The 14,290-nt window shown below is 45.4% G+C and overlaps 1 protein-coding gene and 1 pseudogene across 2 annotated transcripts in view; both read right to left on the bottom strand.

The window, feature by feature from the left end:
• The window catches only part of LOC138293782 (zinc finger protein 850-like), a 113,847-nt gene extending 104,056 nt beyond the window's left edge, over window positions 1-9,791 (bottom strand). For both annotated transcript variants that reach the window (XM_069233123.1, XM_069233124.1), the window contains exons 1-2: window positions 9,733-9,791; window positions 9,133-9,186 (exon numbers count right to left, since the gene is read on the bottom strand). The gene's annotated coding sequence lies outside the window, so the exon portion shown is untranslated. The remainder of the gene's footprint in view (window positions 1-9,132; window positions 9,187-9,732) is intronic.
• On the bottom strand, window positions 3,112-9,792 carry LOC138293783 (zinc finger protein 84-like; annotated as a pseudogene).
• Between the last annotated feature and the right edge of the window lie 4,498 nt (window positions 9,793-14,290).

Here is a 14,290-nt window from a genome sequence, read left to right as displayed (position 1 = left end):
GGCGACACACAATTCCCCCTTCATAATTGCTACCATAGATGCTGCGAAAGTATTCAATAGGGTCAAGTGGGTCTATCTATAGGAAGTGTTGAGGAGATTTGAAGTTAGCAGTGATGTAATAAGGATGATAAAGATGTTGTATAGGTCCCCTACGGCAAGGGTATTTATTAATGGCGACCTCACCCAACCCTTTGCGATCCACAGGGGCACCAGGCAAGGGTGCCCACTCCCACCATTATTGTTTGACAAATACTGTAGAACCGTTAGCACAGACAATCCGTTTAGACAGGTCCATGCTTCTTTTTTAATCTGCTGGCATTTCTATGAAGATTGCCCTTTATGCGGATGATTTAATTCTATATACTGTAAATTCATAATATTCAATATCCAGGTCTGAGCAGCATTTAGAGGTATTCGTGGAAATGTCTGGATAAGCTATCAATAGAGAAAAAACTGGGGTAATGGCATGGCCAAACTTAATTTCCACCCACCATCTAAAAGACAAGATCAGATAATTGGGGATCTTAATAACGCAAAATCTGGATGGTCTTCCTGGTGTCAATTAGGCTAAAGTCAGTAAAGAGATTGAGAGGAGGATAGGACATGGAAGAATATTGCACTAAGTTTTTACAGTAGAGTGAATGTCACTAAGATGATGATCTTTCAGAAATTGACTTTCCTATTTAACACAATCCCACTGTTATTGCCAGATTAAGACATTACACGGGAGGAACTCTAGTTGTATCTGGGTGTCCCCAGGTGAAAGGATCTACTAGGAAAGAGCTTAAGGGAAAATTACAACTTGGGGGTCTTGCCTTACAAGATGTCCAGATCTACTGCTATGCTTTTCGGTTTAAGCATTTTAAACCTTCAGCTAGGACACTAGATCACTCACAGCTGGGTCACATGTATTTTGCTCTGCTGACACCCCTGAGTACTGAGAGTTTTTTGTGGAAGTTCGGGGATCTGAAATGTTTTAATCAAGCAGGGTTGAAAGTCCCTTTGCCAGCACTTAGCGTTCGGGTGAACTTGAGGAAGGCTCTAGGGATCCACTACTATACAGATTCAGCACAGTTTGGGACTGATCTGGCAGCCCTGTGTGGTTGAGAGATAAACTCCGTCTCCCACTAAAAATGGGAAACTTTAGTACCTGGGGGCAATCCGAGGGCGAGTGACACCTGTATTGCGTGGCAGGCTCTGCGGTTGTTACTCGGAGAGGAAATCTCCAAGTTTACATATCTGTGGCTTTGGCCATGGTGGTCAGCTCAGGCACTAGCAAAAATAGGCACTGGGAACACAAAGCCCTCTTTAAATGAGGATAAGCAGATTAAAAATAAAGGGGGTCATTATGACCCCGGCAGTGAGTGGTAATGTGGCGGCAATACCACCAACAGGCTGGCGGTACATACCGCCACATTATGAGAATAGCGGGTTTGCTGCAGCCAACCCGCCACTTCTCCACCAATATCGCCATGGCGGTATCAGCTGCCGGGCCAGAGATGTCAATCTCCAGCCCGGCGGTCGGCATAGTTCCGCTGGCGGCATTATGAGCCTGCCTACCACCATGGTTTTCGTGGCGCTAGCAACGCCACGAAAACCATGGCAGTAGGCCCTACCGGCGACAAGGAATTCTTTCCCTGTCAGCGGTAGGCGGCTCCCCCGCCAACACACACCTGACCCCCTCCATCCAAACTCCTCCTACCCCCTCCGATCTACACACTCAAACCCCCACCCCCTCCGATCCACACACTCAACCCCCCATTCACGCACACACCTGGAGACATGCACCACAGGTACACCCAATCACTCACACAGGCATACACACATATTTCCAGACATGCTCGCACACATTCTTGACACAATCTCACTGACATGCAGACATGCACTCACTTTACCATTCTTACACGCACTCACACGCATACAACCACGCAAACAACACAACACTCACAGACACATTCACACACACACTCAGACATTTATACACACACTCAGACACGCACACAATACCCCCTCCTCTATCGGAAGCCTGACTTACCTTGATCGAGGAGGTCTTCTGTCAGGGAACAGGAAAGGGTGCTGCTACCACCAGCAGCGTCCTTCCAGCAGAACACCCCCAGGCTGTATCACAGGTCATGATACAGCTGGCGGCATTCAACTGGCGTGGCAGTGCTGGTGGTAACAGCACCAGCTGACCACTGCCCGCCAGTATGACTAATCCTGGATTTCCGCCCTTCTTGTGGCAGAAGTCCTGCAGTGATCATAATATGGTGGATGGATGGTAGCCACGGTGACTAGGTGGTTTTTACTGCCATTGTTATAATGAAGGCCAAAGTGTCTTTGTGGTACCGGAACATGATAGCAACAGAGGTCAAGAAGTATATAGACGCACGCCGGATATGGGAGAAAGACCTGTCGCAGCTGGTTGTGGAAGACCTCTGGTAAGTATCTAGAAATCGTTCTTTATGAAACAGCAAAGTCTGCATCACTGATGCAAAACCATCTCTTCTCTTTCCACAGAGCCTATTAGATGCCCAGAGGCTGGCTAAATTCTCCAAAGAGGACTTATGTTGCAAGAAATGCGGTATGATGGGAGCGGGCGACAACAATATGTTCACAGGTTGCCATATGCTGGAACATTACTGGAATAAAATAAGTGGCTGTGTAGATGAGAGGATGGGCTGTGAAATCAAGGTAAACAACTTCAAGATATTCTTTGGGGCAGACTTGGCTTTGAATAACCTCAATGAGCACCAAAAGAACGTGTTGTTCTTTCTTTCAAAAAGAGAAATTTGCAAAAACTGGATTTCTTCTGTTCTGCCATCTGAAGTAGACTAGCCAGTCAGTAAGGTGCGTGAGTCAATTAGATCTAGCGTGTAGCAATAAAGAAGTCAAAAAGCTTTGGTCTCCTTTTGTAATGTGACAACAGAATCCTGCTAGTCCAATGATTACACAATAAAATGTTTGAGTTGAGGCCGGACTGTATAGCGTATAAGACACACAGCCACTGATTACAAGTTCCGCCCACCAAACCCTTGTACCCGGAAGACCGCCAATAAGGTCATCCACCCGCTGGCCTTATTATGAGTTTCTCGCTGGGCCAGTGGTAAACTACTCACAACATTGATGGCAGCTCGTAATCAAGTTGCCGGCAATGTTGGGGTGTGTCAGGTGCGACAGCACCCATTGCGCTTTTCACTGTGTGTAAATCAGGGGGGCCAAGTGCAGGGCAGTGCAGGAGCCCCCATGGGGTCCCCGGCGCCCTGTCACCACCATCCTTTGCATGGCGGTGGAACCGCCATGCAAAATCTGGCGGACATGGGGGTCATAATTTCCAGAACAGAACTTCTAGCAGTGATGCCCTGGAGGATTAAGACCACTGGCACTGCCAGGCCATTGACCTGTGGTAACGTGGTGGTGCCGGCGGTCAGACGATGGTGCTCTCGCCACTGTCAAAATGTGGAGGCCGGACCACTGGGCTGGCAGCAATTCAACCACCACCGGGAGTCTGGCGGTCCCAGGACCACCAGACTCGTAATGGAGCCCACAGCCATATCCCTGGGAAGGTGTATATTACCTAGGACTCTTCTATTAGTCCTTCAATTAAAAACATCTTAAAATAATAAAATGTTTTGCTTTCTAAATATGTTTTTGCCATTAAATCAAATAAATCAGGTACTTGTATAGCGTAGGGTCTCAAGGTGCTGGGGGGGTGGAGGGAGTAGGAAGTAAAGGTCAGACGGGATCACGTGAAGAACCACGTTTTGAGGTCCTTTCTGAATTGAGAAGCATGGGAGATCTTCTGAGGTGGATCGGGAGGGAGTTCCAGGTCTTGGCAGCGTGGTGGGAGAAGGACCTTCCTCTGTCTGTGGCCCTCCAGATGCATGGGATGGCAGTGGGGGCGAGGTTGGCGGAGGTACCTGGTGGGCCTGTAGAAGTGGAGTCTTTTGGGTGAGGTATTCTGGTCCGGCGTTGTGGAGGGCTTTGTATGCGTGCAAAGTTTGAATGTAATTCTCTTCTCTATTGGGAGCCCGTGCAGGTCTCTCACTAGGGTGGAGGTGTGGCTGTGTTTGGGGACGTTCTTGATGAGATAGGCAGAGGCGTCCTGGATGCGTTGTAGTCTTTTTTGTACCTTGGTGGTGGTTCTGATGTAGAGTGTGGTGCCATAGCCCAAATGGCTGCTGACGAGGGCCTGGGTGACTGTTCTTTTGGTTTCGGTAGGGATCCATTTGAAGATCTTCCAAAGCATGCGCATGGTGTTGAAACAGGCAGAGGAGTCTGCGCTGACTTGACGGTTCATCGAGAGTGATGAGTCCAGGATGAATCCGAGGTTGCAGGTGTGGTCAGTGGGGGCCAGAGGGCTTCCAAGGGCTGTGGGCCACCAGGAGATGTTCCACGCTGAGGGGTTGTTGCTGATGATGAGGACTTCTCATCACATTCACATTTATTTAGATTTGTAACTAGTTATATTTAGTTTAGCACTATTTCCTGTAGGGTTTTATTCGACATCCCTACCTCCATTATTATTTACGGGACAGTTTTGCAGCAAATGGCCATCTGTGATGTTGGACTCAATCCAGCTCTGAACTGGAGTACATTTCTGACTTTTTTAGGAACATTATGGCTGTAGTAACTTTAGAAGTGTGGCTTCTAAATAGAAATAAGCTTACTGCTTTGTGGGCGAGTGCTTGTCCGTCCCATAACTCCTCCCAACTCCTCACTTAGCCTCTCCCCATTATTTCCCACTTTACAGTCACTCTCCTCTGTCCCTCCCACATTTACTACTAAAAAGTAGACAAAAGCGTACAGAAACTCTGCAGTCGCGGCAGACAACTCCTCACAGAAAAAGATGGGAGAGGTGGAACTTCCGCACATAGGTCTGTGAATAACATATTCTAGTACGTTAGTCGTCCTATTGTAGTTTATGAATAGGCCTGATTATTTGTGAGACTCTTGGATGCATCTAATGCGATTCTAAAGCTTGTCATACTTTCCTCTGTGGATGGGAAGCTGGTTCCATTTGTAGCAAAAAAGAAATGGAAAGAGGTCACTCAAGTGAATCTTTATAAGACTAGGATGTGGCTCCTCGGAACAGAGGTGTTTAGGATTATTTATGGTGGGGCTAAGAATGGTTTTCATATTGTTGGCCTTGTCATTAGTAGTACAAAGGCTAGAGAATGGAGTGGTGGGATGATGGTGAGATTAGCTACCAGTCCTTCCATCACCTTTAGCATTCTCAACGATCAGCCCTAAGTGGCACAGACATGTCCAGACATTGGTCCCACAGACACCTATGACAAAGGGACTCCTGCAGCTCCCTGGTGAGGCTCATTAAGGCTGGAAACAGCCTGAGGTGACTTATATTCCAGATCATAGGAGCGTGGCATCAAGTTCAGGATCAACTCGACCTTGTGTGTTGGTGCCATGGCTTATTAGCACACAGGAACAAAACACACTGAATGGAATAATGCCACAAATAGTTATTAAGGAATAAGGTTATTTCAAGCATTTCCATCCCATGTTGTGTGCTTTTCTCAGTGGACAGTTTGTTGGACAATCAATGGATTGATGTCTATGTGGCTGCTTAATGTGAAGGGGTTGACAGTGAGCACCTTAATTCTCCCACATTGTCTCTCTCATGGAGATATGTTGCATTTTGGCACATTGAAAGCACTGATAATGTTCTCTCTCGTTGTGGGTTCTATCAACTTGAATCAAACTGAATCTTCAGTCGATGCATTCTAGGCATTTAGAACAATCACAAGGTTTTATCTAGTGTGAGTTCTCTTATGTTGAGCAAGACCAGATTTCTGACTGAAGCTTTTCCAGCATTCGCAGCACTGATAAGGTTTCTGACCAGTGCGAGTTCTCTCATGTTCAGCAAGACTAAATTTCCGGCTGAAGCATTTCCAGCATTCAGAGCACTGATAAGGTTTCTCTCCAGAGTGGGTTCTCTCATGTTCAGTGAGACTACATTTCTGACTAAAGCCTTTCTGGCATTCATGGCACTGATAAGGTTTTAGCCCAGTGTGGATTCTCTCATGTCGCATGAGACTGACCTTACAACCAAAGCTTTTTTGGTAATCGGAGCACTGATAAGGTGTGTGCTGAGTGTGTGTTGTCTTAGGTTGAGTGAGATTCCCTCTCTGACTGAAGCTTTTCTGGCATTCAGTGCACAGATAAGGTTTTAGCCCAGTGTGTGTTCTCTCATGTTGAATGAGATGGTCTTTCTGACTAAAGCTTTTCTGGCATTCAGTGCACTGATAAGGTTTTAGTCCAGTGTGGACGCGCTCATGTTGAATGAGACACATTTTCCGCCTGAAATTTTTCTGGCACTCAGAGCACTGATAAGGTTTTAGCCCAGTGTGTGTTGCCTTATGTCGAGTGAGATTCCCTCTCTGACTGAAGCTTTTCTGGCATTCAGTGCACTGATAAGGTTTTAGCCCAGTGTGTGTTCTCTCATGTTGAATGAGATGGTCTTTCTTACTAAAGCTTCTCTGGCACTCAGAGCACTGATAAGGTTTTATCCCAGTGTGTAAACGCTCATGTTGCGAGAGGCGAATTTTCCTCCTGAAACTTTTATGGCATTCCGAGCACTGATAAGGCTTTTGCCCAGTGTGGATTGTCTCATGCAGTGTTAGAAGCCATTTGTGCTTGAAGCTTTTTTGGCATTCAGAGCAATGATAAGGTTTCTGACCAGTGTGGGATCTCTCATGTGCAGCAAGACTGGCTTTCTGGCTGAAGCTTTTTTAGCATTCAGAACACTGATAAGGTTTTAGCCCAGTGTGAGTTCTCTCATGGTTAGTGAGTCTTAATTTTGAAATGAAGCTTTTTTGGCATTCAGAGCACTGAAACGGTTTGTATCCAGTATGGATTCTTTCATGTTGAATTAAACGTGCTCTCTGACTGAAGCTTGCCTGGCATTCATTGCATTGATAAGGTTTTTCCCCGGTGTGGCTTCTCACATGTAATATGAGAGATGTTTTGTGACGGAAGTCTTTCTGGCACTCAGAACACTGATAAGGTTTTTGCCCTGTGTGTATTCTCATGTGTCGAGTCAGACTGACCCCATAACTGAAGCTTTTTTGACACTCTGAGCACTGATATGGTTTCTGTCCAGTGTGGATTCTCACGTGTCTTGTGAGACTAGATTTATGACTGAAGCTTTTTTGACATTCAGAGCACTGATAAGGTTTGTGCCCAGTGTGGATTCTCACGTGCTGAATGAGAGAGGACTTGTGGCTGAAGACTTTCTGGCATTCAGGGCACTGATAAGATTTTTGTCCAGTGTGAGATCTCTCGTGTTTAGTGAGGTGGGATTGATAACTAAAGCGGTTCTCACATTCATTGCTCTTATTTGAGATATATGTATCTCCAAGTTGGCTGTGTTCCTGGATACATGCCATTTTAAGATTGAATCTGATTCTAGAGTCTGTACTCATTTATGTTATACTCAGCATTAATTTCTAAAATAAGCTGCAGATGCTCTTCTTAAAAGTTGTATTTAACTCATTATAGCCTTTATCTGGAGATAATGTTCCTACTTTTAAAGGCAGCCTATCTAACTTGTCTTATAAACCTTCACTGAGGAGCCCCTTGTATTTATTAAGATGCCTCTCATGGATTCATTTTCTCCAAGTTATGCCCGGGTGAGTTCTCTCAAGTTGAATTAGACTCATTTTGTGACTCCAGTTAATCACATTTGATTTAGGAGTTTTAAACGCACTTGATAAGGTCTTTGGGTTTAGTGTTTGCCTTTTAAGTATATTTGGTCATGCAAGTAATGACAGGAGATTATGGCGCACCAGTTGGTTTTTACAAATTATCAATAGCGTAACTCTGAGCCCTTTTAAGTTTTCTGTGCTAGTACAAGCTTTTTTTCTCTATGACTAAGGCAGGTCAGGATTCACTTTGCGGTCTGGGACAGTTTGAAACCACTCAGATCAACCCAAGAGACAGAGATGGCGAGGAAAATCTTTCTATATTGGAAAGGATAATCCAGCGTCTTTGCTGCAATGTCATTTGAAAAAGAGCATTTACAATTTGTTTCTTTGAAAAGCAACTACCAATCACAAGAGACATAAACAAAAGTTGCTGTTGTAAACTGAGGTTATTATTCTTCCTGACAGTTCTGTCATATCACATGTATGGAAACGGTTTTGTTAGAAAGAGGTTTCGGTCTTTAAGGCATTCCTCATAAACCATCAGACAGAATTTACAACAGTGATTATTCTCAAGTGCACTGAGTGGATATTAATTGTTGCCAATGTTCTTTGCTCGACCAATCTTGAAATGTTTCCTTTAAGTGAAAATATTCTTACAATTAGTAGATGCAGACTTTCAATTTACTCTTGGGTTCCATTTCCATTTCAGAGGCTCCGCGACCTCAGTAAGTGACCCTTGGTAGACATTTGTGGTCATTTGGGACCTGACAACTTGTACATTCAGCGGTTTCTTCCGCTCCAGGTCCTCACCATTCCTGGCTCCAAGAATGTTTTTCTTCTCTGGAGCTCAAGAATATTTTAGCTTTCCTTAAAACAATCCTTTTTGTTGTGTTTCACTAAACTGAAACCTTCTTTTTTCTGCTCATGCCTCAGTCACCTGTAGAAATAGAGTTAGAAATTGTAAATGAACACGGAGAAATAATACTTATGACCGTTTTCCTTGAAGAAAGAAAGTATTTACAGAACGGAGGAAGGACATCAGTTTGAGTTGCATTTCTGAAAGAGGGGAAACAGCTCTTGGACACTGTGTAGCCAGGGAGCTTGTAACGACTGGAACGCAAGGTTGTGAGAGCAAAAGTAGTGAATACTGAAGAAAGAAACATAAGTTACACATATATAGTGACACATATTCTCAGAAGCATCTAACACCATCACTTTACACTTTTTGTGGCAGTGTCTGGCGTCATAGTGAGATAACTGGAATACTTTTATTGGATTATCTGGTGTTATTTACTCCCCTGCCCACTTAGAGTGTTCCTCTCTTCCCTTTTCCAGCAAACTAGGAAAGGACATTAAACAAAGGAATTGGCCTTGTTGTAATTACTGCTTTAAATGCTATGGTCTGTGTACTGAGGCTCAGTTAGCTCAGTGGAATTCACCATTTCAAGTTGTTGGGACAATAATGACTTACTTGGTGACCTGGAACTTATCACACTCCACCGACAGGACCCGGGCACTGCAACACCTGAAAAGGGAAAACAAAATCACAACAGTAAATTAAACTATAAAAGGAGAAGAAAAGACAAACAAAACAAGCAGAGGAAAGAGAAAAAAGACTATCTTCCACTCTGACCACAGGAACCCAGCACAACCCCTGAAGTGGCAGACAAGACAGAAAGGGGCAGGATGGGAAGAGGTTAAGAGGTGGAAGCCAGATCCAGAGAGAAAGGACGCAGAAAGAACAGGCAGAGAGAGGGCAGCATCATGTGGTGTAGAGGAGGGCACAAATGTGCAGATAGTTAAGGAACTACTGGGCAAACCGGGAGGCAAGCACTCCCAGCCCAGTGCATCCCGATCTGTAAAGGGACAGGGCCTGCATCAGGCCCCCAGCAGTTCCCAGGGGGAATGTGGCTCCATAAGGACAGTATCAGAAGTCTGATAGCAACAGGAATAGTGTACAGAGGGAGTGAAATGTTGAGGTTGAAGAGACATAAAATAAATGAGATTGAGAGAGGGAATATAGAAAGAAGAAACAAGGGAAAAGGAAACTTAGGGTTCTAGGAAACCTTACCTGACAGCTATTTTATTTTCTTTCTCCAAGAGTGGCAGCCGCGCCGCACTGCACCGCCTGGTCATCCCGGGATACCGTGAAAGGAAGTAAAGAGAATGTTTTGTATCAGACAATGATCACACTTCATCCCATTCTCCAAATAATCCTCCTGAACCTATGAAACAAATGAAACTCTTGTCCTCCGGAAAGTAGTCTTTTTTGGTTCATGAAGCACCATGATCCATTGCTGGAAAGGGTCTCTGTGAATATGGAATGCACCCACAGTCTCGGAGAGGAGACCCCACCAACCCAGTCCACTTCTTAATAACCTCGGTCTTTCTTTAACAGCCCATGAGACTTGTGAATCAAAACAATCTGGTTAAGTCCTTGTACATAAATCTGCCCACCCTTCATAAATCAATCAACCACACTCTTAGATTTATAGAAACCATGCTCTCTGAGTAACAGCAAATCAGGCTCAAGCTGATGCTGTGTGCGAATGCTGAGAAACGCAAGCGACAAGGCATCAATGTGTTGGTGCTTTGCATTTATAAATTACCTAAAGGGACGATGTGGAGGGTCGGTGCCTTCTGAGCCCCACAAACGGCGACCAAATAACTCAGTTTTGGAGTCAAACCTCCAGACGACAAAGCTTAGAAGATTGGAATATTGAGATCTCCATTGAAGACGATGAAACCTGATACAGGCCCGCTGCTCCCAACATTACAATGTCCTATCACACAGCCCCTGCCTCCTCCCCTCCCCAGCCTCTCTAAGGTGTAGGGACTGGTCAGGGGAAAGTAAAGGATAGAGCCAGTGCAGTAGGGCACATAGGAGCCCCCTTCCTCCTCTCGTAGCTCGCAGTGTCACTGGCGCCTTGGGGGGGGGTGATTTCTGCTCAGCGCCTGCATCTCCTGGGCCCACCTGAATGACGAAAAGCAGTTTAGCCGAGCCCAGGGAGAACCAGGGCTGCCTTCAGCTTCTTTTCACAGCTATTGCACTTTATAGTATAATGCCTATGTGGCTATGTCCAAGATTTGTACATTTGCTGCTATGAAGGGGGGGGCCGTATCCCTACCGTGGCCCTGCGCGCAGCGGTTTACTGTTGAACATGGGTACCTCATGCCGGTTCTGTAATGTTTAATTAAACAACCTGTTTCTGCTTTGCCAAACGCGTCCATGTCCAAATCCCCTCATTTTAGTCAACATCTGCATTAACGCAAGAGAAAAACCTATGGCAGTGATAAGCTGATTAACCTCCTGGTGGAGCTGAAAAGGGAATGTACGGTAGCCAACCTACCAATCACTGGTGACTTAAACCTACATCTTTTCAAGCCTCCGGATTCGGATCACGATGTTGTGCTGGGTGCCATAGCAGCCCAAACGTATCTACTCTACGAGTGAAAAACTCCTGAGAGCCTGTAGATCGTCTGGACTAATAGTCAAGAATGGCTGCCTCCTGGGACACACCCGTCACCCCGTAACACGAACTAAGTCCTCGGACAAAACGGTTTCATACCTCAACTACTCCACGGCAAGCTTTAGTCCATGCAACCAGGTTATTGGCTTTAAAACTGTTCACCGTGTTCGTTGATCATCAACCACAAAACATCTGGATCAGAGCAAATACGTGTAGACTTGGTCAAGTTAAAATACTGCAAGAAGATGCTCACACGGAAAACCTTAAACGTCTTAAGTGGAATGCAGATAATGTCCACGACCTGGCGATTGATGCAGTAGAGATTCTTGAAGCAACCACAAACAACGAGTCGAATCCAATAAAGGCCTGGGAATGCCTCTCTGAGTGGCTGGCGGCCAAATACCTGACCAATCGGTCACGCAAATGTGCAAGCATCAGTTTTAAAAGGGTCCCTGTGTGACAAGTCCCACTCGCCTGATAAGATCTCGAATTAGTAGATCTCTCCGGCAACTGCAGCGTTTCCCGCAGGGCGCAGCTCTGCTAAAAATACTGCAATGAGCAGAGAAGGTTTAAACGAGAGGTCTGGTCTGTCAACAAAAGCAAGCATGAAGCTTTATGGGCCAAGCTCGTACACTCTTCAAAGCAAAATGACCCGAAGAAATTTTGGAAGCTAATAAAGCAGACCAACAAACGCCCAAGGGTGGCAAATAATGTGAGCATAAGTGAGGATGACTGGGTGAAGTATCTGACATTTGTCAGGGTCTACAGAAAGCCCAATCTCCTCAGTGCCACCCTCAGAGGAATCCCATTTGGTAAGCGATGTCCTCCCTGATATGATCCGCTGGAATACTCTATTTCGTCCATAATCAAGATTAGAGAGAACTCCCAGTCCCACTGGGGACTTGGTCCAAATGGTGTCCCCCAAGCCTTCCTAAAACAAAATATACCAACTTCGAAGAATTTCTTTGCCTTACTGTTTAACACCATATTGGCCTCTGAGAGTACACCAAAAGGTTGCGAGGTTCAATCATTCACCCCATTTTCAATGGCGAGATAGCTTCATCTCCAAGCAGTTATCGCCTGACAGTTTGGTTCGATATGGACCTCAAATACTTCTCAAACCTGTTGCTGCAAGACCTGTCTGAGTGGGCATTAGAAGTTGGAAGACTGCTCTTGAATCAGACGGGGTTCACAAAGAACCAAGGGACCCTATCCAATCTGATGGCTGCGTGTCTGATCATGAGGAGAGCAAGCGAAACCTGCGCACCGTTGTTCATGTACTTTGTGGATGTCAAGGCGGCATTGGACCGCGTACCACGTGACGATCTGTGTGAAAAGCTGCAGCACTGGGGGACCCGGTAAAACCTTTTGAGGACAATAATGTTTCTATATACAAAGAAATCTGTCTAGGGAAGTGGGTACATCACTAGGTCTGAAACATGGGTGCGTGCTTGCGCCGATCCTGTTTAACCTGCAGATCTTTTACTTTCCTTCGATGAACTGGCATCTCATGGTCGAGCCTTGATGGCCTGCCCTTTTCTAACATCCTTCATTCTGATGACTTCTTATTACTAGATAACAGGCAGTAGGGTTACAAAGACTGATCAACTGGCTTGCAGTATAATCTGACAAAAAACAGCTGGAGATTTACCTCAAAAAGACAAAAGGAATCTCTTAAAACTAGCAAATAGCTATGCAGGGAAAATGGCTCCTCAAACGGTTACCGGTAGAAGAAACAGCCACATACACATATCTGGGTGTTAACGGGACTTGAGGGCCTCCTCTGCGTCACAAAAGGATTCTACTAGAGGGAAAGCAACTGCCCTAAACTTTGACTTTTTTACCTTTTTGAAAAGCCTCTGTGGTTATAACTTTAAACCTCTCATCACAGTGATAAAGTCAAAGTTGATCCAGACTTTATAGTATGGAAGCGAGATAATGGTTAGTGAAGTTGCAAACCTCTTGGATAAGCTCATAATACAGTCCTATGAATGAGTATTTTAGGTGCCGAGGTCAGCCTCGCTTGCGCAAGTCAGACTCCACTATTGTCTGGTGAGGCAATCTTCAGCCTTTTAAAAAATCTGTCACAGAATAAAAGATGTATTTTTAAATTTTGAGTTCAGAGACCCTAAACTCTACATTTTTATCTGCTCTCAAAGGGAATCTCCACTTTAGTATATTTAAAGGCAGCCCCAATGTTAACCTATGACAGAGAGGCACAGTGAAAACCGAATTTGGCAGTATTTCACTGTTAGGACATATAAAACACACTAGTACATGTCCTACCTTAAACATACACTGCACCCTGCACCATAGGGCTACCTAGGGCCTACCTTAGGGGCGCCGTACATGTAGTAAAAGGGAAAGTTTAGGCCTGGCAAGTGGGTACACTTGTCAAGTTGAATTGGCAGTTTAAAACTGCATATAGACACTGCAGTGGCAGGTCTGAGCCATGTTTACAGGGCTACTAATGTGGGTAGTACGGCCAGTGCTGCAGGCCCACTAGTAGCATTTGATTTACAGGCCAGGGGCACCTCTAGTGCACTTCATTAGGGACTTATTAGTAAATCAAATATGCCATCATGGATAAACCAATCCACAGTACAATTCATATGGGGAGCACTTGCACTTTACTGATTAGCAGTGGCAAAGTGCGCAGAGACAGTAAACCATCAAAAACAGAGCCCAGTACACCATAAAACTGGGAGGTCAGAAGGCAAAAAGACAGGGGAGACACAACAAAAAGCTGCCAGGTCTAACACATGTACCCCCAGCAGAGAGTAGGGGGAACTACCCAACTCCTGGGGAGTCCTCCTCACTAAGGCGGAAGAACCTGGACAGACCATCAGCATTGGTGTGTTCTGTACCAGGGCGGTGTTCCACCGTAAAGTCCATCCCCTGTAGGGAAATGGACCACCTTAACAGTTTTGGGTTCTCACCCCTCATCTGCATTAACCATCTGAGGGGCCTGTGGTAGGTCTGAACCTGGAAGTGAGACCCAAACACGTAGGGTCTTAGCTTCTTCATTCCCAGACCACAGCAAAAGCTTCCCTTTCAATTGTACTCCACCTCTGTCCCTGGGTAGTGAATGCCCACCAAGGAAGACTGCAGGCTGGTCTAGGCCCTCTTCGTTTAGCTGTGAAAGTACTGCTCCCACAC

Source organism: Pleurodeles waltl, chromosome 4_2, assembly GCF_031143425.1.
Source record: "Pleurodeles waltl isolate 20211129_DDA chromosome 4_2, aPleWal1.hap1.20221129, whole genome shotgun sequence".
Lineage (NCBI taxonomy): Eukaryota > Metazoa > Chordata > Amphibia > Caudata > Salamandridae > Pleurodeles > Pleurodeles waltl.
This window is presented reverse-complemented; position numbering and strand designations above follow the sequence as displayed.